Source organism: Pagrus pagrus, assembly GCF_965226575.1.
Source record: "Pagrus pagrus genome assembly, chromosome: 15".
NCBI classification, from domain to species: Eukaryota; Metazoa; Chordata; class Actinopteri; order Spariformes; family Sparidae; genus Pagrus; species Pagrus pagrus.
Genome location: NC_140199.1, coordinates 16,763,649 through 16,787,389, shown reverse-complemented (window position 1 = coordinate 16,787,389; position 23,741 = coordinate 16,763,649). Strand labels below are relative to the sequence as shown.

Here is a 23,741-nt window from a genome sequence, read left to right as displayed (position 1 = left end):
GGTGCACGATAAATTACACTTTGCTAATGACACACAATATGCTTCCTGAATCACAACATTTTCCCAGCTTGTTCCCTCTTTAGCTTTCTTGTTCAGATATCAGTGACAGGGAGCATTAGTTTTTTGTCCCCAGGGATTAAAGGCAGAGAGATAGAGTGAGTCCAGACGGACCCACAGCTCAACCGACACACAAACACACAACCTCCGCCTCCTCGCTTATGAACACACACACTGAGCTCTCGGGTCATGTAATGCTGCTGCGGTCTACCTGTCACTCTGCAAGGCTTATCTTGCATCCAGCCCTTTACGTCTTAATGAGTTTGAGGCTCCCCCAAGGTAACTAGATAGATAAAATCCATCTTGACAATATTTTCTTTTGTGGGTTCACATTAGAATGCACATAGCACGCTGACTTTTGCTGCAGGAAAAGAAACGTGTTGATTATTATCGAAAAAAGGGCCATCGTATCAGGCTTTAGTTAATGGTTCCACAAAATCAAACTCCATTTTTGATACTATTACGGGAAGTGTTTGTTCTGCAGTTGTCACTCCTGCAAGTACATTGTGCAAATACCTCATTTTTATTAGTTGTGGCGGGGTCCGCTTTTCCTGTGCAGTCATCAGTTACTGTATATCATGATATAAATGTAGTAAATGCATCTCTGACATGACAAATTTAAGAAAATGTTGCAGCAGTGGATGCTTCAAATTTCATATTCCACTGTATTTTCAACATCACCTTGTTTGCAGGGGATGATCGATCTCATAAGCTCAAAATTAAAAAGCCTTTTGGACACGAAATTATATTCCTCCTTCTCCTGGAGAATTTGTATCCAATCTTCTCCAACAAATCAATACCGCCCCCGAAGGATTTCCCTTGGCTCGAGATACGGATTGAATTTTTGCCTGATCTTCTTTTTTTTCTCTTTTCCCGGCGATAAACTTTATTAGAAGAAAGACTCCAATATGGTTTGGCCACACTTTAAGGGCTCCAGGCTCCGAACGTCAAACACAGTTGGAATTAATCAAGACTTCATCCTTGTTTCGGTGGATAGCAGAGCCTTGCTTTTGTGGAAATTAATTTCACTTTTATTTTCATTTAAAGGCTGGAGAGAAAGCGGCAGGAAGCGCATCATTTACAGGCTGGTGACAGAGGGTGCATTTTACTGTACGAGGGAGGAAGGACGATGGTGATTACAGTCACATAAGTAGAGCTAATGCCAGCGCTTGGAGAGGTAATGACAGACGCAGCATGCGCCCCAATTTATCCCGCTGGGAAATAATTGTAATCACCCTGATTCAAAGAGAGAGAGAGACAGACGAGGAGGGTGGAAGGTGATGGTGGGCTGCGTAATTCAAACTCAAGAGTCGGCACATTCACACTGGAAGAAATGTCTGGTTAAAAGCCAAAAAAACTGATTGCCATTGATGGCTTTTGTTTGTGGCCTACAGTATTTGCTGTTACGTTTGCTCCGCTCTCTTTATTTCCCAGCTACCTGTGGGAAGATTGCTCTCATGACATTGAGAAATAAGGAAATAAAGAAATAGTTTTAACAATGTAGAAATAACCACAAACTAGTGTTTCCGAAATCCAAACAGTTTTTCTACAAAGGCTGACTCTAGTCAGACCCCTCTGACCTGATCACCAGCCTAAATAGATGAGCTGTCTAAGAGCCCATATACACGAGGCACAGAGAAGGCCCTGAACTCAGCACCGCCTGCTGGCTGCCTGGGGAGTACGTCATTCTGTTTTATCAGCGGTTTGCTCTGTGTTGAGACTTTATTGAACTAAGGCATAATAGCTTCTGTAGGGGCAAAACCCAGTTATAGATTTACTGACAATGTGGTAAGTCTTAAGATGAATGTATGAAGTTCTTAAGTTACCGATATTGGCGTCAAACTTTTGAAAAACTAGAGATTTATACTGGTGCAGGATTCATTTTTCTCTGCGAATGGTTTAATTGTGAATTCAGGCTCAGTGGACACAGAGTAAGCCACATACATCCACATTAATTTCCACAAAGAGCAGATCACAGCACCCTATAGTGCTGGCTTTAAATCTTTACATCTGACCTTTTCTAACTCAGGGACTTTTTAGGTTTCTGCCTCCTCACTGTTCCTCTTCATTAAAGCTCCGCAATTGGGCCGATTTATCATCACCCATTCCTATCCATCTCTGTTCGATGCATATTCCAAATCTGACAAGCCACAGCCTCAGCCAAGGAAATAAAACTGAATTATTTCTCAAGAGCTCCTCTCTCTCTCTTCCTTCCTCCGCTGAAGAGCCTTGGAGATTTAGCACACAACAGCATCAAAAACAATATGAGCAACTCATTTTAAAGCCCTTAATTTTCAATGCACTATGGGCAGAATCTGTGGCTAAGGCCTCGGGAATACACATCTTCTGCTGTGCCACCTTGACAGAAAGTAAAATTTCCCGTTAATTAGCTGAATATGCTGCTGAGTAATGAGGGACGTAGAAGCTAAATTTAGGCAAGTCACTAGTTTAAAAAAAAAAAAGTATAAAAGTAATCTTTTGGCTGGATGTCTAGTGTGTTCCTGTCTGTCTGAAGCTGAGCGATTTCATCAATATTGATCGCATTATATCTGCTAGCAGGAGTTGGCTGAGAGGGAGCCAAACGCCGAGAGCCATTATTAAACTATAGTCACAGAGCATTTATCTACAGGTGCAGGAGGCCACAGAGCAGCACTTACACTGCCTACCTCACTCAGCAGACAGAGCGTGTGACCTTCACTTCTCAAGAGAAATGACAAATATCAGGGAGCCTTACAATGTCCACGACACACAGGCGCAAAGCCCCACACAGAGGTCTGTTCAGATTGGCTCAGAGCAGGACTTGTCCTTCCCGAGTGGCAAAGGCTGATCTGTTTCCCTGACTTTGTCACAAATTGCACCAGTGCTCTTCACAGGTATGACTGCTCAAGTACCTGATGCAACGCAGAGACACATTCAAAAGGATGCGGGGCATTTTGTCCAGTCCCATTTGATTGAATTTGCCCCAGTGGGCACATTTGGCAATCAGATGAGCTAAAAGTGAGCTCTGTGTGTGTGTGAGTGTGTGTGTGTGTGTGTGTGTGTGTGTGTGAGTGTGTGAGTGTGGTAAAGAGTCCGAGGGGGGAAAAACTGGAGCTGACCATCTGCCGGATCTGGGACAGAATTTGAAATTACTTTTCCCACCAAATCAGAGGTGGGCAATCACCACTGTCTTTATCTCTGTCTAAGCAGCCACATGTCACCACCTACTTATTACTCCAAGCATTTAATTATATTGCAGAGAGCTATTGAATATTGTGACTTATGAGATTTACAAGCTATTAGGATCAGAGCTTGTGTCTAGCCCTGAGGGAAATTCCAATCCGTGTCTGTTGAGTGCTTCTTCTGGTCCATTTACTACTGGTTAATTCCCATTCCTCTGCTTACATGCCATGAGATCCAACTGGAGAGCTGGTATGTTCAATGAAGCTAGATGGTCAGTGGTGAATGTTGAGCGCTCAATATGTTCATGTCTAAAAATACGTATTGAAATGACGATGAAGCGGAGAGATTTCAAGGAGAAGTAATAAGAGATGCAGTCTGAAGAGAGAGAATGCTGGAGCAGAATATTTTTCCGGCTCTCTGATTCCTGGCCGAGTTTTGTCCCAGTGGAGGATGGCACACAGACAGGCTGCCCTGGAGAGGACAAATCGCCAACATACTGCTTGGATGGCCACTTAACACCTCTAAGCTCTCTGAGACTGTCGGAGCAGAGGCCTCTAGTTGGTGCACAGACCAGTTTCAAATTAAATGGGTGATCATGTTTAAGACTGGTGAATAAAACACGGTGAGAATATATTTAAAAAGTATTTTTTCTTTCATCAGCAACTGATGGTCTGTTTTGGTTTCTGTAAAATTGGTGTTTAAAGTCTTATACTATAAAGCTGAAAACTTCACTTCAAACTCAGTACATAATAAAATGTTAAAGGGGCTCTGTGGGACTTCTATGTTGTGCAGGAGGCCATTCATCAGTTTATGTTAGCAGACTCCATTTCCGAACTTACGTTAGCTACTGTTGCTCTCTGTTAACTGAGCGAGAGAGGTACTGAGACGAGGCTCTCGAGAACGTGCATCCTTCGGACTGCTGCAGAAAAATCTGACCCCAGTTCAGCAGCATGAAACAACTTAAACACATCGTCACGGTGGAGAAAGGCGATTCTGCTATTTTTCTGATTTTCTGATATCTGTTTATTCAATATGAAGAAGAGGCAATTTGTATAATATGGACAGAATTTTAGCTTAAAAACATGAAATAAAATAGAAAATGAACTGACTTATTATGAACATTATCAACGCAATGTGAAGAATCAACAGCTTCGACGGTATGTCATCAACATCTACGTATGTACTGTTTTGCAGAGATGTCTACTAAAATTAGCACATCTGATAGACCACAAAGCAGCACGTTTGCTACATTTCACAAGCTGCCATAGCTTTTACTGTTATAAATGACCAAAATAAACGCACATAATGTAATGAAAAGATTTCGCTTGCATCAAAGTAATACAGCTTGATTGCCTTGTTAACTCGTCATAAAACACAAACTACATAAATGCCACTGAAAGAGTCTTGACTAAGTAATACAAATATATGAATATATTTCTCACTGCTCTGCTGCTTCCTTCCTCTCCAGCAGTCTTGGAGGCTGTGTCCAGTCCGAGTTCAATGTCCAGCTGTGATCGCCCTCAAAACTCTCGCTATACCCGATTGATCTGAGCCCTGTTGCCCGTGTTGACTCCCCTAATGATTCTAGGTCTCGGTCAAGGCAAACTCTGGCCACTGGCTCCACCACTTACCGAGCCATGAGCTAATTAGCTAATGGTAGTTAGCTACAGCCAAGGATTGCTGGCAAAGAGCAGCAGTTCTCGGATACACTAATGATATGCTCCCTCCAATCATTTTGAAGCTGTATATACCCTCGAATTCAGTCCATATTTTACAGATAACACCTTTGACACAAAGACTTGAAACACATGGAGACAGCTAGCCTGGCTCACCCACACTACATGAACTTTGTTTAACCTGCACACACAATATTATCCCTATGTGTGCTAATAAGATAACCAGATACTGAATGTAGCTTCAAATTTACTGTACAGACACACATAAGAGTGGTACTAAGAGTGACATTATCAACTCCTAGCAAAAAAGCAATAAAGCATGTACCCCAAAATGTTGAACTATCCCTTTAAATACACTTTCTGGCATGTACTGTGTTTTGCTCTTGGCAATGGTTACAGTGTGAATACAAACTGACCATTATAAGTGCAACAAAGTCGATGTTAATTGCCAGATTTCTGGGGTTCTATTTCAGTGCGCGCGTGTTGTCTGCCAAAAAAACCTGATAAAGTAGGTCAAAAACACTTTTCTTTTTACCCATGTCTGCAAGGGCTATAATAAATTGATTTTCAGTTCACATCAGCTTTTTCAGAGTTGTGCATCTATGAAATATGCTGTCACAATGTTTCAACCAACACAGAAATTTGTGATGATTGGTGCATGAGAGTCACAGCAGGTGATCCTCGGCTCACAGACTTCCACACACTGGTTAAAGGAAGAAAAAGTCAAGCGCACGTTTTGCTTAACTTTCCATTTCTTACTCAACGCCGGAAAAAAAAAAAATCCTACAATTGCTACTCCAGCAAAATCCAATCCAAATGTGGCACAGCTGGATTAAAATAAAGACAACTGGGTATCTGTGATTTAATACAGCACTGCTGCTGCAATTCGATTAGGAGCAGGTTACAGTGGAGAAAGAGGGTAGCCGACGGACACACTGTGGATGCATTCCTGATTTAATTATGTCGCTTTATTTCATTCATTATTGGACCTGTAGACCAGAGTGCTGGGCTGCTGCCTTGGCAACTAATGTGTGCTTATGCATGGTGCTGATTGTGGAGGGCTGAGGCATAACTGTGCTTTTTAGGAAGGGAAGTTCAAACAGGCTAACTTGTCGTTTCCCATTCGTTTCCAAAACCTCAAATCATGACTTTTTTGAGGCTGCATTGTTGGCTTGAAAGGAACCGGAATGTAGGTGAATGTGTGGGAACAGACGCTATTAAACCTGGAGGTGAAGTCCTCTGGCTGGTTATGGCATTTAAAGGCTAAAGCTTGGAGACAGAACTGAGGCCTGGCGACAGGCCTTGAGCTGTGGAGTATTGTGCCTCTCAGTAAAAGCATATCAAGTCTTTACCCTTTTCCAACATCATACTCACAGCCTGTGAAAAAACAGATGGCTAAATTATATTGTTAGCCAACAATCAAGTCATACACTCGCTCTGGGGAAATCTATGCTCATAATATTAATAAGATAAACTAAAATTCCCATACAGCAGACTGCATAACTAACATAATCATATTGAATCAACACATTACTGGAATGTGTTCAAAACAGACATTATGTATTTTCCTAGAGGCGTCTCATCATATACTCCTAATTCTGCAAGTGCAATAAATGTCTCTCCTTCTCTGTTCGTGTTAGTGGATACAGTCAGGGCCTTGGCCGAACGTGTCAGGAATGCACAGCGCCGGTCCTGTCACAGGCAGGGAGAGAGGAGGGGAGCGGGACAGATGCTGAGTGACACTCAGCCAGCTCTGGCTTCCCAAGAGATATGCCTTCTCAAGTTGGCTAAAGGCAGGGAGAAAACGCCATCCTTTGCTCGTCACGCAGAACCCCAGTGTGGGATTCAGTGGCAAATACAGGATCATTCATTTCATTTTAATTACCCATTCACATAATTCAAGAAGGTGTATTTAAGAATCCACAATATAATGAGACTCACAATGAGGCCTGGCTTGGTGAGACTACAGGTGTCTGTTCACGATAAAAGCCCCGGAGACACTTCGAGAAAGGTCAGAGGACCGTATTTGAGAAAAGCATTAGGAAATGCAGTGGTCTGAGGCAGACAAGACATGGCCAAAGGGACACAGAGGGATTGGGGAATCAAGGAAACATGGTGTGGGGGGGGGATGGCGAGATAAGTTTCCAACTCGCAGCAGGAACGAAAGGAGCCAAGCTGCTATGCACAGTTGATTTGCCAGCAGGCTTTGCAAATGCTCCACAGGTCCAAGACTTGCATTCATTGAGCTCACTGAGTAAATGCATCGACTTTACCGGCCCATTGGAGTCGGCTCATCAGATTTGTTGAGCTCCTCTCCGTCTGTTGGACTGTATAGAGGAAACTGTTACTCTTGGATGCTCCTACTGCATACAGTATAGTACTGTAGGAGATATTCTGTAATGAAATGTTGAAGTTGTCCCAAACTTTTAATTTATTTTTTTTTTAAAGAATTTATGTGTTTTTCTATTTCTAGTTGAGTTGAGCAAATGTACATTTGTTCAACTCAAATAGAAATGGAAAAACACTTGTGGTTCAGGGGAGCTTCGTGCTGTAACTGGACTCTTTCTTGACGAAAAGCAGTTTATCCATCCATCCTTCTGCGCAGCGCGTATAGATAAGACTCGGAGTACTCATCACGCAGTCAAACCACAAGTAGTCATTTTCGCAGCTGAGTGTACAGATTAAACAAACAATGTGCCTACCAACATCTCTAATTAGGCCTTAGCCATATTTCTTACAGGCACGGTGCCAAGATTTCAATTGCCAATGGGCCAGTCATTTTGGCTGGGCCTTATAATTACAGAAGTTAATACTATTTGCCTTCCTCTGATGGTTTCCAGTCTCAAACAGAAATTAATATCTTGCTGTGGAGGGTGCATCCGGTTGATTATGACACTTCAGATTTTCAGTGCTGAGCTTATTATTTACACACAGCAGTTTGTATTCATTACAAGCGGCTCACGATCACATATTGATCAAATAGTGTGAAAATGAAACATAATATCCTATTATGTTGAGGCAGTTTTTTTCTGTGGAATCTGTAGACCGATACATCCAATCATTCAGAGCCCTGACATTGTAATTATATTCAAGTAAATACCATCTTGTTTGAATGATCATACTGACTCGTTTCGGCTGATTAGAGGGAGAGAGAGAGAGAGATGGACTGCTGGTTGAGCTGGACTGACTTTTAACAAGAGAGAGAGCAGCACACTGTGCTGTCAAGTCATAAGTTTGCCCAACAGAAACAGTCTATATGTTCAGTCAGTCATCTCTTCTAGTCTCAATAGGAAATGCATTTGCAGCTATGAAATTCAACAGTGACAACCTCGATACCATAGCCCAGACACACTGCACTGCGAAAGTCAAAGAGGTTGGTGTGTTTACCAGGGAAACTATAGTTTTCGAACCGCTGTATCAGCTACACCACAAAAAAACAACCCAAAAAAACACAACCTTTTATGACCACAACACACAGCTGGGAAATAGCACACTAGCTAAATCCCGTCTCATTTGTGGAGTGATTAAACAGTAAATTCATTGTGGCCGACTTATCTCCCTCCCTTCTGTTGGACTACCAAGGCCACGAAAATCAGTCATCTTTTTTTGCTTATCCGATGGGAAGTAAGGCACCTGTTGGTTTCCCTTACCCACTTCTGTGGCCTTCTCCCATCAAGAAACATATAAGATGGATGATGATGATGATGATGGAGGTATTTAGCATGGTGATACAAGAGCAAGAAGCCGTAAATGCCATAAAGGTCTTGCAAGAAAACTAGTGAGATCCATGATTACAGTCTTGCTAAGCCTACTCATCACCTCCAGTGTTGGGCAGGGCTTTAATTGGTTACAGTTATATGATTACATTGTTAGAAATGACTAGTGTGGGGGATTACAATTTAAAATGTACAGACGTCACAGTTACTAATGACAGTAATGCTCACTTTCTACAATTCGGCAATCAACTAGTTTACTATCTTACCAAGAGTTTGATGGAGATATCAGTTTAGTCAGAGGAGTCTTGATTATGTTAGCCACCCCTGGGGGGCAAGAGGTGAAAAGTGAAGAAATGCAACTTGCAGCAAAAAAAAAAATTACTTACCGCTAATTCAAAGCAGACATTTTGACTTGTCACACTGGAAAAAGCACAGTTGGTACTTATAAGATTAACAATGACTCAATGTCAAGTGTGTCAGTGAAAGTCATGAGTGTGTTACAGTGAGCCAGCATGCACAAAACCCGAACCTTGAAACTGAAGCACGTACATGGAATTTTCATTCATTTGCTTTGTGTCTATTATAGCATGTAGCTTGTACTGTATAGATGTCAAACTGTCTTCTGTGATCTATTTATGTGGTCTTCTTCGCTGGCTTACTTATATGTGACGTATGTTGAGGCTTTAGAGTTTTCCTAAGGCACCTTTGGTTGGGTTGAGTGAAGAAAGTAATGTTACAAGTAGGCTAACGTAGACTACCATTTATGAAGAAATTGTCAAAAGTGATTTCAAAATTCTCTTGAAAGAAGCATTCTCAGGCCCAATCCCATTTCAAAGTTTAAACCCTACAACTCGTGTTTGAGTGAACGCTTTGCCCTTTAGAGCAGATTTACAAGACCCTGATACGTCATCAGTTGACGTTGATGGTGTTTACGCTACAACCGGACATTTCCAAAATGATGTCCTCCATCCAGGCATTATCACGATGCCATTTTCCATTTATCTGATGGAGACAAAAGCATGGACGCTCGCAATTCGTTCACAACTTCAAGCTGTCAATTAAATCATCAAATGAAAAAGAACACTGCTTCATTACCAGCTGATAACATCCGTGGTGCTTTACTGGCTGACAATAGCAATCTGTTGTTTTACCTTGATATTAGAGTAACACTAAAAACCTTAGCGAGGTAGCTAGTTAGCTACTGAGACATCAGTAAACTGGTCGTGATTGTTTTATGCTTGTTATGAAGAAAAGGACCATGTAGTCCTCACACTTCAACCTACTCTCTGTGAACGCAAAATATGGAGGGGTAGGGCTAAGTGCTAAGGGTAAGGGGTCAATTGGGATTGGGCCTTATTAACTGTGTTTAGATACTGTTATGAAACCCACTGTTGCCATGTTGACATCAGATGTAACAATTTCTGTAAATTAACAGTGCTGATGTGTTTTCTGGATTTTTCCTTGAAAATAAACTAAAACTTTACCTGCTGTACATTTAGGACAAGAATGTATTCAAGCTTTAATCATCCAGTAGATAAAACACAGTCGCTGAAGGGTGAATACACACGGGAATTATGTCTTTATCAGTTAACCTTGATATATTCTAATCTACAGTACAAAGGTCAGGTCCGAGTTTGACTACATCGGCCTTCTTCGATACAGGTATTTGTCAAAAAAATGAAAACAGGCCTGCTCCGGCACAGATAATTAATTCTGCAGGCAGAAAAGGTGACATTATCGTCACCTTAAAGGTTAATTAACAAATCTGTCTTTAGCTAAAAGCAAGCACCTAGTGTTTCAAAGCCAAAGGTATATAATGAGACTTGGATGTGCATGTGTGTGGTGTTTATCAAGTTAGGCATGAGGGTAACCATGCAAGGGGCAAGGGGAAGGGAGGGAAGTGTGGGAGGTGGTAAGAATTAGACAGAGACACCCTGATCACTCACACTAGCTGTGATGTTTGATGCAGATATGGGACCGGGACACTGGGATGACATTTATCAGTGCTGTCATACTCACTGTTCATCCTGGAAAATGTCAAATTCGACAGCAACAGGGGAGATAGTCCAGCCTTGTCCTCTTCATTCATTTAATGTAAGGGTGAACTTGCACACCCCTCAACAACAGCCACTGAGTGTTAAAGCTGGTCATTAGCAGCAACAGAGGCTTATTTGCGAATAGGTGCCCATACACATGCAGACACACCAACAGATAAATACTGAACATGCACAGAGGTTTCACTGCACAAAAATACTATTGCTTTTTTTTTCCACAAACACACAGCGATGTTTTTTCTTTCATGGATTTATAATCGCTTCCAAAACATCAGTCGATCTGTTAAGCGAATATACTTAATGTTCTCTCACCGTGACACTCACTTTCCTCACCTCGGGCTATTTAGGTTTCATGGATACAAACTGATTTATTTTATTTCTCCTCCTGTTTATTATTTTTGTTGCCTACCTACCACTCTTCTCTGGGATGAGTTCTGATATCATTTGGATTTCCCTTCCAGAAAAATCTCCCTTTGCCATCTTGATTCTTTTTCCCATTTTCTCAAGGATGGTGATGTTAGCTCAAAAGCCTTAAGGGACTTGTTTGTTTCATCTGCAAGAAAATGAAATGACTTTCCTTTTTTTTCAGTTTCCACAATCAGCACATACATACAAACAAACAAACAATACCTGATACCAGTCACATTTGACTAACATACAGGGATGTCAGGGAAATCCCAATTAAAGCCCTGCGCATCTAACAGGTGTTTTACTTTATTCTGGCTGATTAAGTTCTTCTCAGGAAGAGCTGTGTGAAGCCATGCTGAGTCCTGTGTCTATCAAGTGCTGCAGAATACTGTCTCCTAAACAAACATGCAATTGACAGACGCACACTGAGGAAATCAGTTTAAACCAGCGCTCTCCCCAGGGGGCATGGGAGAGTTGAAGGGGGGACACTGAAGAAGAAAATGTGACAAGGATACTCCACAAGGTGAAAGAGACAGCATGCTTCTAAAAACAACAGAAAGTTATTATAAAGTACTGTATTACAGTCCTGTAACGAGGTCTTATCAGCTTAACTGAATTAATGGAAAACACCTGTGTGAGTGCAGCATTAACCACATTGGGCTTTTAAACCAGATTTGCATTTGCAGAATAAAAAGTCAAGGACCATCAAACTGCTACCAGAGCTAGAGCCCAAGAGAAATTACATAACGTACATTGAAGTGTGGACCGTTGACACCATAGGTGTGTCAGGTGGTGAAATAATAATTGAAGAGACCGTCTGATAACAGCGAACCAACTGGAGGAATAGCATTGTGTGCCCTGCGAGAGGTTTATAATCATCAGATTTCATTGTAAGATCAGATTTCAGTGGAAGTTCAGTTGAAGTTTAAGTCTCACAAACTTGATGCACCTCCACTTTCTCTGAGTGTTCTACAATTAGCGTCTCTCCATGCCTCTCCCTCAACAATGTCATCCTAATTCTTTTTTCCACTTGTCTTCACTAGTGTTGCAGCGTAAATAAGAAAGCAGAACTTTTATTTTTGATTTGATCATTCATTGTGGTGTCCAGTGTTCATTGTGGGCTTCTTTCTGCTGTCAAGAATAAAAACCTGTGCACCGGCATGTGGGTGGCAATTTAATGAGTCGCTGCGTGTGGAGGGTCTCGTCTTTTTCAACAACACCCGCGTGTGTTCCCCCAGTAAGGCTGATATACTGTACATTTAATGTTGGTTCCAAAAAGTTTTTCTCTCTTCAACTGTGTTTTTAACTCACTTACACAATGGTAGTTTACCTTAAAGTCATAAAAGTTGTCCGAACCCTTCTCTACCTCGAGCCTCCCTTCTCCTACATGACAGAGATGCTGGATGTGATTCACCTTGCTGTGGCAAAAAGTGAGCTATCACTCTGCAGTGCATTGTCTAAGGCAAACCACGGAGGAGTCATCAAGGAAAGAGTCTGGCCTGACAGCAAAACCCAGGGGCCTGAGCGGGACACACACACACACAACCGACCCACGCAACAGACACACACAGATATGTGATGAAAGCATCTCCAGAAGGAGAGGGGCTTGCTTGTTATATATTTTTGAGATTTGGGCCAGGAGACTGGTGCATGTGCGAGTGTATGTGATGGAGGAAGGCTCTTTCATCTCCTCAGTCCCTCATCTGTCTTTGTGCAGATAAGAGTATGAAGCTGGAAATGACAGTAATGGAGCAGATCTGAGAAAAATACCTGAGAAAGGGGCAGAGGAGGGAAGAGGTGACAGAGAGAGGAGGTGAGGGAGACAGAGAATGTATAAGAATAGAAATATCACGATGGGAGGAAGTGTAAAGCCGTGCCGGGATCTTTGTCTCTGCTCCCACAGAAACTGTCTCTTCCGCACTCCATCCACGCCTCTGAGATCTACAGCATTACTCCTCCTCAGCAGCAGTCATGCTCCAAATATATCATCACCTACCAGACTAATGGGGACATTTTTTACAGTTAATTTTTACACTGCAGCGCATACCATACAGTACAACCATCTTATTTTATATATTTTTAATATATAATATGTAACAATTCTGCATTAAAATGTCTAAAAGCTACTAGACCTTTGTTATGTGTTTTGTTGAGCTGTGTTTTTACATAATCACAAATGTTCCCAACAATGTTCGAAACCAGAGAAATACACAATTACTTGGGATGATGCTAGAATGGATGGGCCGGAGGGACAGGGGAGGGACACTCTGCTGGGCTCTCTTCTGTGATTGGTTGTTACGTTTAGGATGAGTAGGCTTGTGAGTTAACAGTTGGAGTCAGCTATCACAGATAGCTTATATCAAGTTTTCCTTGTGTTTTGTTTGTATACAGGGGGGTTGAGAGCCGTAGTTTCCCTGGTAAACACGCAGACTTCTTCGGTTGTCCCAGTCTGCTGCGCACTCCAGCTCTGTCAGCAGCTTAGGAAAATGGATATAGATGACCTGTTACTGCTGTACCGTATGTTACACAGAGAGACAAAAAAGAAATCCCCCCAGAAGTATATGGTTTTACAAAATTCTTCAAAGATGACAGAAGTTAGGAGAATCCAGCACTCTTTTAGGAGAGTTGTCGTCTTTTGAAGGCAAATTGTATTCATACTTTTGGCTGAGTAGACACCAATTATCCTGGCAACCGTTTTAAACGACATCAAAGCAAACTTCAGAGACTCCATCAGCGCCAGAGCCCGCTTGGCAGTATGTCTCCTGAAAAATGATGTTTTTTGTGTGTAATTTGCAGCCTAATATACATTATACATACTGTATATATAGTATATATACTGTTTATATCGGTATTCGATAAGTTGGATAAATATCCAAGACTGAGTTACCAGAGAAGACCATCGAAAGTGTCTCCTAAATACCATTAATTACCTCAGATAAAATACTGTAAATCACTATTCAAAGCACCCCATGGACGTTATTTTGTAGTAAAATGTCCCCAAAATCAAGCTGATTGACAGCCCTGTACCTTCAGGTATATTCTCATTGGCTGTCAGTGTTTCTATCGTTCATTAAGTCGTTCTGAAAGTGATCCCAATAATTTCCCACCTTCGTTATCATTATAGTCCTTGTGTGGACTCATTTTTTAAACAATCTATTTATAGTTATTGTTAAAGTTATCACTTTTGGTGTGGACTCACACTCAAACATGACCTTGCCTGTGACTGAGTCGCGCAGATAGATTTTCATTGGCAATGGTGGTTGCTTAACAATGAGGACAACAACTCCCATGATCCCATGATACTTGTGTGTTTAATATATTATATAATAGTGGTTTTATTTCAAGCTGGGGTGCTTTTTTTTCCTAATTTATTGAGCTTTGACTGTGCTTACGTATCATTTAGTTTACACTATGTACTGCTGGTGATTGATCAGCCGGGAAACATGTAACATGAAATTATTTTCAACAACCAGAATTTTTACTTATTTATTAAAGGTTAAAAGAAATGGGTTTGCTGGATCCAACCCGATCACGATGAAGAAAGTGCATCATAAAGTCTGTCCAAACACTGAACAGACTTGTAACAGAATACCATATTGCAAGACCTTCTCAGATCAGCAGTGCCAACTTTAATTGTATTATAGTAGCAGTTTAATTCCAGCATAGGAATTTCCAGCTGAAATGCCCATCAGCATAAGCACGATCCATACTGTGACTGTAGTCTTAATGACTGGATTTAATTTTTACTAAATGCCTCCTGTGAACATGGTGGCGTCTGATTAATTTTCTTAATTTCACTATCTAATGAGAGCTATAGGGGAGGCCTGGGAATTAAGTCCGATTTGGGATGAAACAACTACAAAATATGAATAAGTTATTAATTGTCCTTGTTTTAAACACATGTCACTAATGATTACAACATCAAGTAGAGAAAATTAGTTCTGATTTCTTCCAAAACCTCGTTCTGAAACAAGTGCAGGCTGGATGCAGCAGAAGAGAAAACACTTAACTTTAGATATGATGTAATGAATTCATGGCAAAATTCAGCGGAAATGTCTGCTTTGATTAACTTCACGTTGACCTGAATCTGTCTGCTGAGCAAATGTGTTATTTTCTGTGCTTCTTTACACTCACTCTTGACGCCAGTTTATTAGATAAACCGAGGTAAAACTAATGCAGTCTGCTACAACAACTGTTTTCAAGTTTGTTGAAACATTTGCAGGGTGCTGTTACAGAGAACTTCATGATCATTTCAGAAGATTGGGTTTGTTGTGGTGTTGTTGGGTTGTATTGCGTTAGACTGAAAGCTGTTTCTAATATAGTGTCTCTATCCTCAATTATATTATGGGGTGGGAAAAAAACGGCACACTTTTTGTGTTTTTCCTTTAAAAATTCATGACTGCAGGGCCCAAACTTTAGCCAAACTTTACCATGCCAGATCCCTATAGTACAAAGTCTGTGTCATTTCTGTTTGAATCAATGTGTGAATAAAGTAGGTAATTCTTCGAAGAATTCACCGTGAGTGAGTTGGTGCGTTGATGACTTTAATGACATTTCATGGAGTGCAGCTGCTTCCTACACTTTTCTGCTTTTACCTGTGTATTGCTTTCCACTTTTACTCCGATACTGCGACCGCCTCTGAATACATACATGTAGTATTGATATCAACCAAAAGATGTCATCACTATGGCTCAGTCCTCCTCATGCATCCTGCTACACACACTACCTAAATATTAAAAATTTCCACTGACGAAGACAATCTAGTTTTGTGTGCTACAGTGTGAAAGGCCACCTCCAAGCATCGTCTGCACTCAATTCTCCGGACATTTTACAGAGTTCATTTAGCCTATAGAAATGGCTTACGATTTAACGCCAGGCTGATGTGTTGGAATTCGTTCATTCGTTTTAGTTTTAGTGTGCCTAAAAACTGGCGATGGAGTAATGTTGCAGCTACTAACAATCTACAGTGAGGCTGTACGTTTAGACAGCCAACTTAACCAAGACGGACAGTTTTAGCCACTGCCTCTGTGAAAACAAGAAAACCTGGGCTAGACAACAGTACATCATGTTCCAACAAGCGACTAATGCATCCGTTAACTAGGTCAAAGCTCATAGAATATTAAAGTGCACAAAGTAAAGGCTGTGTCCTACCCTTTCTGCCAACATGTTAGCTGAGCTAGTGCATACTGTCACAACACAACTGCATTTACACATACGGCATACTGCCTGCCGTAAAGAGAAGAGAAACCAATTTTTTTAACTTTTGTTTTAATTTTTGTTTTTAGTGGCAACAAAAAGAACAAGAAACACTTTTTACTTGTACTTGGTGTACCAAGATCGCTTTTTACCACCTGCACAAAACATAGCTAAAGTCAGGTCCTCCTTGTCCACGGCTGACGCAGCGCTCTTGATTCATGCCTTTGTTTCATTATATTAGATTATTGCAAAGCCTTATTTTCGTTTCTGCCGCGTGAGAGCACTAAAAGTCAGAATGCTGCAGCTAGAGTCTTAACACGTACAAGAAAATGTGATCATATTACACCAATCCTAGCATCACTGCAATGGCTCCCAATTTATATAAGATCCGACTTTAAGGTGCTGCTGATGACCGGACCATCTACCTCTCCTGGCTCCTGCTGCCTCACATATTGATGCATATGGATCGTCATATCCTGGACTCCGCTGGATCATTGCTCTCCTCTGTTTAACTATCTCATTATATCTGTATTTCTGTAAAATTTGATGCCTCTTCACTTTGATCTTCTCTGTTTTACTGCTAATTATCTGGTGTGGCCTGCCCTCCTCCAGGTCACCATGGTGGAGACGAGGTCGTGTGACTCAAGCACCACTTGGCGATGCCTCGTCCTGCTCAGTCGTCTCCTGGATCCACACACTTTACATATATTATAATTTGTATCACATTTTCTGTCAAGGCAACTTGTAAACTGTGATTTCATTGTTTTTTTCTGTAAATGCGACATCTATTGCATGTCGGTCCGTCCTGGGAGAGGGATCCCTCCTCTGTGGCTCTTCCTGAGGTTTCTTCCATCTTCTTTTTTCCCGTTAAAAGTTTTTTTTTTTCAATCCTCAACAGTGCAAGTTTTTCACCACTCAAATCGAGGCTCTAAGGACAGAGGATGTTGTTCACTGTACAGATTGTGAAGCCCATTGAGGCAGTGTGATTGTGATTTTGGGCTATATAAATCAAATTGATTAGATTGGATTTGATTTGAACTGCAAAACTAATGCGGCAATGTTTTTTTTAAAATAAAAATTCAATTCAAATTTTTACATTAAAATTTGTATCTAATGAAGTTGCTGAGATTACCACAGCGATGCGAATGTCCAAAAAAAAAATCCAATGAATTCCGTTTAATACTCGTTGGGACATTTTGGTAAAAAGCACAAATGTGAACCTCACGGTCGAGGACACATCAAGGAAATCATTAAAGTCAGTAGGATTCATCATCGAGGAACCATGAATGAAATTTCATGGCAATCCATCCTAAAGTTGTTGAGTTATTTCATTTTATTGCTTCTCCTAGCCTCTCATTTCTGTACCTACAGTATCATTTCATCATCTAATGGATGTGGTGACCCATAGGCCAGTCTCTCCAAAAACTTGGCATATTCCTTTAAGAAGAAACGGTGAAAAGGACACGTGGAGCGAAAGCGAGGGATCTGATGCCTATGTAGGGATAAAGAGATGGGGTTGGATAGATGACAGCAGGGACAGCGAGCATAATGAGCTGATCAAACGATTGTGACGAATAAAATGCCAGAGTAGCTTAGAGCGGTGACAGACCGAGCTGTCGGGGAATTCCTGGTCTTGGTGCCACAGTCAGCTGTCTCTGCTCTCATTGGAATAACATTCATTTCAACAGCACCTGCAGATTTCGCTGATCCACACTTGTGTCCCTTTTCTGCCTCCCCTCCTCTATCCTCCTGCTCAAAACAAACAGCTCCATTCTGTCCACCCTCACTTTGCATGAATCCTCTTTTGTCTGTCTGTCCTTTCTGTTTGTCCATTTTCTCATTCATCTCGCTTTCATTATTCCATCTTTTTCCATGGTCACGAATCAAATTGGGCATACAAAAAAAAAAACCCTGAAACGCTGTGTACCACCTTTGTAAATTCAGCCATGCTTTCAACCGGACTTGTCAAATTATCTTTCCTTTGTTTGGTTAAATTGGATGTCCCTGAATAGACTGCTACCCCTATAAGAACAAAGTAATTAATCAGATTGATTTTACATACAAGTACAAAAATGGGTGTTCTCTGTTCTATTTCAGACGACAATCGATACGTGAACACTCCTCGAGGTCACACCCTTTTCGGTCATTGTTTCCCCTCCGGTCAATCTGTTCCAGCAGCATCAAGTGTAAATTGAAAGTGTCTCCACGTCCCTCCCACCACAGTCAGCTGTCAAGCCTGCGATCTCAATTTTTTCCTTCTTTCTCCGAGATAATGAGGGTTACAGATTGGATGGCCTGTGAGTCAGTGCCTCAGAAGTCGGTTGCCAAAATTAAGGAACGCAGATGGAGAATGCACTGTAATCATCATGCAGGCTGTGAAAGGTGGAAGTAACAGCAGATTCATCTAGCTAGAGACAGATGTGTCTCTTGTTAAGTGATTTCTGACCACAATAAAATCTAAAGACCCAAAAAAAACTAAAAGCGACACGTGACAATTTCGTCAATCTATGTCAGAAACCTGTATTTCATCAGAATCATCTTTCTCGCCATCAGAGTTCCTGCCTTAGGTCCGTGCCTTAAGTCAATGAGAAAAATGCCCGGCTTGTCACGCTCGATGTTGGACTTTCCTCATCAGCAACTCTTTTACTTCAGCCCTCTGCCCTTACCCTGAGCGCAGGTATTGTAAAATCAGCCTGAGTGAGCTTGTTTGCTGGGAAATTTTACCCATGGGAAAAGCTGTTTGAACGGAACCATATAGACCGGTGCAATAAAACAAAGAGCTGAAAGCTTCAGAGCTGCACGGTGCAGTGCCCAAACACTTTCAGTTTACAGGATTAATATTAAACAGTACCTGACAGCATTTATTAAAGCTTTAGAGTGGCACTCACACCTGGGGCCTTTGGCTCAATATATCAGTGAATGTGTTTCCTGTATTAAGATTTTATCATTTTTATAATTCATATTTTAGTGTCAGTACTTTACCACAAAATTGTCCCTAAAGATTCTCATGAAATCAAAGCCATTTTTTATTCTATTTATGATCTGCATTTTTCCTGCTATAGATGTTGAGTGCACGTTGAGTCCGCCATTCCGGCGCTCAATTCATATTGCCACGCTAAGCACTAGGGATTTACTTGTGCGGGAAAACTACGCATGTAATGCAGCACAATTTGATCTCAATGATTACAGCCTCGCTCTTTACCGTTCACCTTCCTTACACACTATCAGAGAGGCATCAAAGGGGAATTCTGGTATTTTTAAACCTGTGACCTATATTAAACATGTTCTTTTGTAGAAATGACTTATACTTCACAAAAGTTTTGGAATAGGTCCAGTAGATCCCCTCAGATGACAGCCGTGACGCAGCTGAAATGGCTAAAACATAATCCTTTGGGGCAAATCCAACCTTCAAAGTAAAGTCCACTCAAAGTGCTTCTTTCTGAGGTGCGGTTAGTCAAAGTGTCTGACAGCATGACAGGAACAATCCTTCTTTGTTTTTCCTTCTTTGTTTTATAATAAGATCTGTTTTGTTTAAGCAGAAAAATAAGGCCTGCTCACAGAGAAGTCTCGCTCTGATATCACGCAGCATCTTCTTGCAACAACTCACCTCTTGCGAGATTTGAGCAAGACTTGTGTTTTATGGTCAGGAAAAGAATTTAACATCAATTCTATTTGTATAGGAACCTCAGCCTGTCAGTGAAAAAAAGAGCATGTTTAATGGACAAAACTTTAACAGCGGCAGGATTACATTGCAGCCACAGGAGCAGTGTCAAGGCTGCCAGCTGAGGCGATTTACCTTTCCAAAACTTTTGGTAAGTATGAATCGTTTGCAAAGCCAGACATTTTAAAAACTGCTCACACAACATCCCTCACACTGCTGCTTCACATTAAATGTGTTCAAATAGCAGAACAGCGGGCGGCTTTTACTCTGAAGCTGTCACAGAGCAAGAATCAGTTTTAAAAAGTGCACTTTTGGCATCTTTTCGTCAGCAGAATTTTTATTTTTGCAAAAGTGTAGCTAATGGAACAACAAATAGCAGCAGGCTGCACACCTCCAGCTCCTCAGTAAGATAACAAAGTCAACTCCTTTGTGTTGGAAATTGCTTGCGCCACTTGCAGAATAAAATCAGCAATCACTACAACAAGAGTTTGTTTGGCTGCACTGTACACAGATCAACCCATTGCTCTGTTGTGGCAGCCCAACAAGCGTTTCTTGTACTATTAAACTACCGCGGTAACAATGGGTGTCGCCAATTAACCGGAACCTAAATTTAAGGATTACAACTTAAAGTGTTTCATTATTAATCCAATAACCATAACATGAATAACCGGAACATTCGCCAAAATTAAAATACTTTTTTTCGTCTACATCAACTACGCAGAGATAATGTGCTCTGATGACTGCTGAAAATTGTCTACTAAGAGATTTCCTCCTCAAAACCATAGCACGAGAGCCCCCCCATCCTTAACATGCAAGCTAAACAATCCGCTTACTCTTAAACAGTCTAAGGCCTGACATTCTACTCTTCCCCATCTCACAAGGCTTTCTGAGACTTGCCAAGGCCCTGGGCTGTATCCCAGAGCTGCTCCTAAGCCTTCCTCTGAGAGGAGAGGATGACATGCAGCGGCGAACACTGTTTTGAGGGATGAGGGTGTTGTTTAGTTTTGACAACAACTATACTGCAATCCTTAAAATTCAAAGATATTTAGCTAATCTTATATAGGACACTCTGGCATGCTTTGATGCAAATACCTATATTCTTTATCAGTAAACATAATTCTCAGCAATAAAAGAGTCACATCGACTTAAATCTAAATGGGTCCCTGTGGTGCAAACAGATCTATTCTGTTTTGTCGTGTGCATTAGCCCGTAAAAATGCCCTCTTCTCTGGCCAATCGCTCCATCACCACTCTCTCAGATGGCACTGATAGGAGTTTGTTTGTGTCTCTCTATTTGATGTGCCTCAGGTCTTAATCTGTAAAATCTCCAAACTATCTAGATCTTCCCAACTCCATGTCCTCCATCTTACCTTCCACCTTCCACCTCTGTCTCGTTCTTGCTTTGCCTCCTCATTCATCATTCTGATATTAACAGGAACCCTTCTGCTTAGTCAAGTGTCCCAACTCTGAGCTTGGGTTGAGTTATTGAGGACATGAGTTCTACCTCACAAGCACTCAAGGAAGAAATGACTTCTTGGTGTTCGTCTGAGCTCTTGCGTGTTTTGCTCCAGATTACAAGGAAGCAGAACAGCAACAGCCTCATTATCCTCTCTTTCCATGCTGAGTGGCTACCCGCAGGAAAAAAAACAAAGAAATGTATCTTTTTCCGATTCAGTTTTCAGCTTTTGTTTTCTCCACTTTGTTAAATGTCAAAAGATCTATTTCCATTTAGATTGAACTTTTTGCCTTACACGCGGGAGATGTGCGACTCCCGGGGTGCCCACCAAGCTATGATGGCTGCATGGCATTAGCAGTTTGATAGCACAGGGTCGACCTAGCGTCACACACTTGGCCCGTCAATATAAGGTCAGCGCACCTCCTGAGGCCTGGAACAAACAGGCAGCTTGGCAAGCGAGGGCAAATAAAAAGTGATATTCCCTTCGAGGTAGGTCATATTTGGGAAAAGATTGGAAACTAATAATGCAGGGAATTCACGGCTCCATGGTTTAAATCCCAGTCCTCAGAGAGAATAGAGATGTTGTGGAGAAAAACAGTTTGTGTGGGTTACAGTCAGCATTATTTAATCAGAATCAAAGACACAAAGACTGACAGAACTCGCATGTGTGATCTCTGATTAAAGACGTCTCCCTGACGCATTTATATCTGCTCATGAGCCCAAACTTCAGCCTCCCTCGGTACATGTTCGCTATTATGAAGGCATGTGATCAACAAATGAGAAAATCAGATCTTTTCTTTCTCCACTCTTTTTTCTACTCGTGACAGCAATGCAATGAAATTGCGAAAGGAGAAGATTTAACTAAGCAGTGAAGAAACAAAAAAATGCACGACTGCTGATTCTTATTGGTAAAGATACATGGATACGGCTGCCATTTTCTTCACGAGATAGAACTACAGCACGCTACAGCTACACCGAACAGCAGACACAAAAGGCAGCAGCTTAAAACTGTCCTTTGCACCTCCAGTGAAGAAAACCACAGACTCTAGTTGACCCCAATTATCCTGCTTTAATCTCGGGCTGCGAGGTGAAACAAGAACAGGGAACTGCTGCTCTCTGGGGCCAGAGGGCAACTCTCTCTGATTTGCCGGCGAAAAGCCACAGTAGTTCACTACAACAATTACTGCCAGTGCCAAAAGAGTGACATGTATTGGACCGAAGGCTCCCTCTGTCAGAAGATATGATCGAAACTTGCTCCTTTGTTCTCAAGGCTCTCAATCTTTAAGGGCCACTATGTAGTTTTGGAGGAGAAATTGAAACTCTGAATCTTAATATTTACAATATTAATGAGGTAATAATACAAACTCAGAAATATTTATCTTTTCCATACCTGAACAAACAAGCTGTTCTCAGAGGAAAATAAGGTCCCCAGAACACTGTTTGAAGCTGGAAAGGTGGCAGGGCCCGCCACATATAAACAAAGTAAAACAGTATGATATTGTGTTGTCCTTTAAGGTCAGTTTTTGATTTGTTTGTGTAGGTATAAAAAAATCGGCCCGTGAAGACCTCTTCTTTCCCAAAACTGCAGTACATGGTGCATCTTTTAGCAAAGAGCACAACACACCTTTCAAATGTAACTAAACAAAAATATAATCAACTAAATAATAGAATTAGACTTGCGGGGCTCATTGTTCCACCAATCTTTACCCCTATCCTGTCACAACTGCCCATGCGGTGGTGCTAAAATGTCACTTCCATCGCAAAGCTGCACAGCGCAGGTATGAAGATGACATGAGTGTTTAAGGATTTGATGTTGCATGGTCACATTAAAGGAGTAAAGCTGTCATTTACTCAGTTCAGGGGCACAAAGCGATCAAGTTTACTGACAGGGACCCATTACAAACAGTTTATTTTCCTTTGCTTGTTTTCTGCGTGCTGAGGAGGGAATACAGGGAGAGAAACTCAATTCATTACAGTGATCAAGGACTTTGTGAGTGGCGCTTTTGTGGCAGAATGCAGCAGTTAGTTGATGATGATGATGATGATGTTATTGTGTGAAATTGCTTTTTATGTGGCCTCGAGCACCGGCACACGCTAACAAATCAGCCACAAATGTGAATCGCACACACACACACACACACACACAAAGAGCAACACGAGGAGGCTTCAGTGTGACACTCTGCTGCCTCCTCTCTGACATGTCTCATTCTTTAAACTGATCCCTCCAGTTGAGATTTCTACCATGTCAACCACTGTGAACTGTGCAGCATCGGGCTCTATAATCCCTTTAGGCTGACAGCAGCACAGATACAGCTGGACCACTCCTCCCAAGGACACATATTAATGATAATGTACA

At 41.4% G+C, this 23,741-nt stretch overlaps 1 protein-coding gene across 1 annotated transcript in view; it reads right to left on the bottom strand.

Annotated features, from left to right (window-relative positions):
* plpp4 (phospholipid phosphatase 4) overlaps window positions 1-23,741 on the bottom strand; it is a 73,314-nt gene that overhangs the window by 32,485 nt on the left and 17,088 nt on the right. The gene's annotated exons all lie outside the window — the stretch shown is intronic.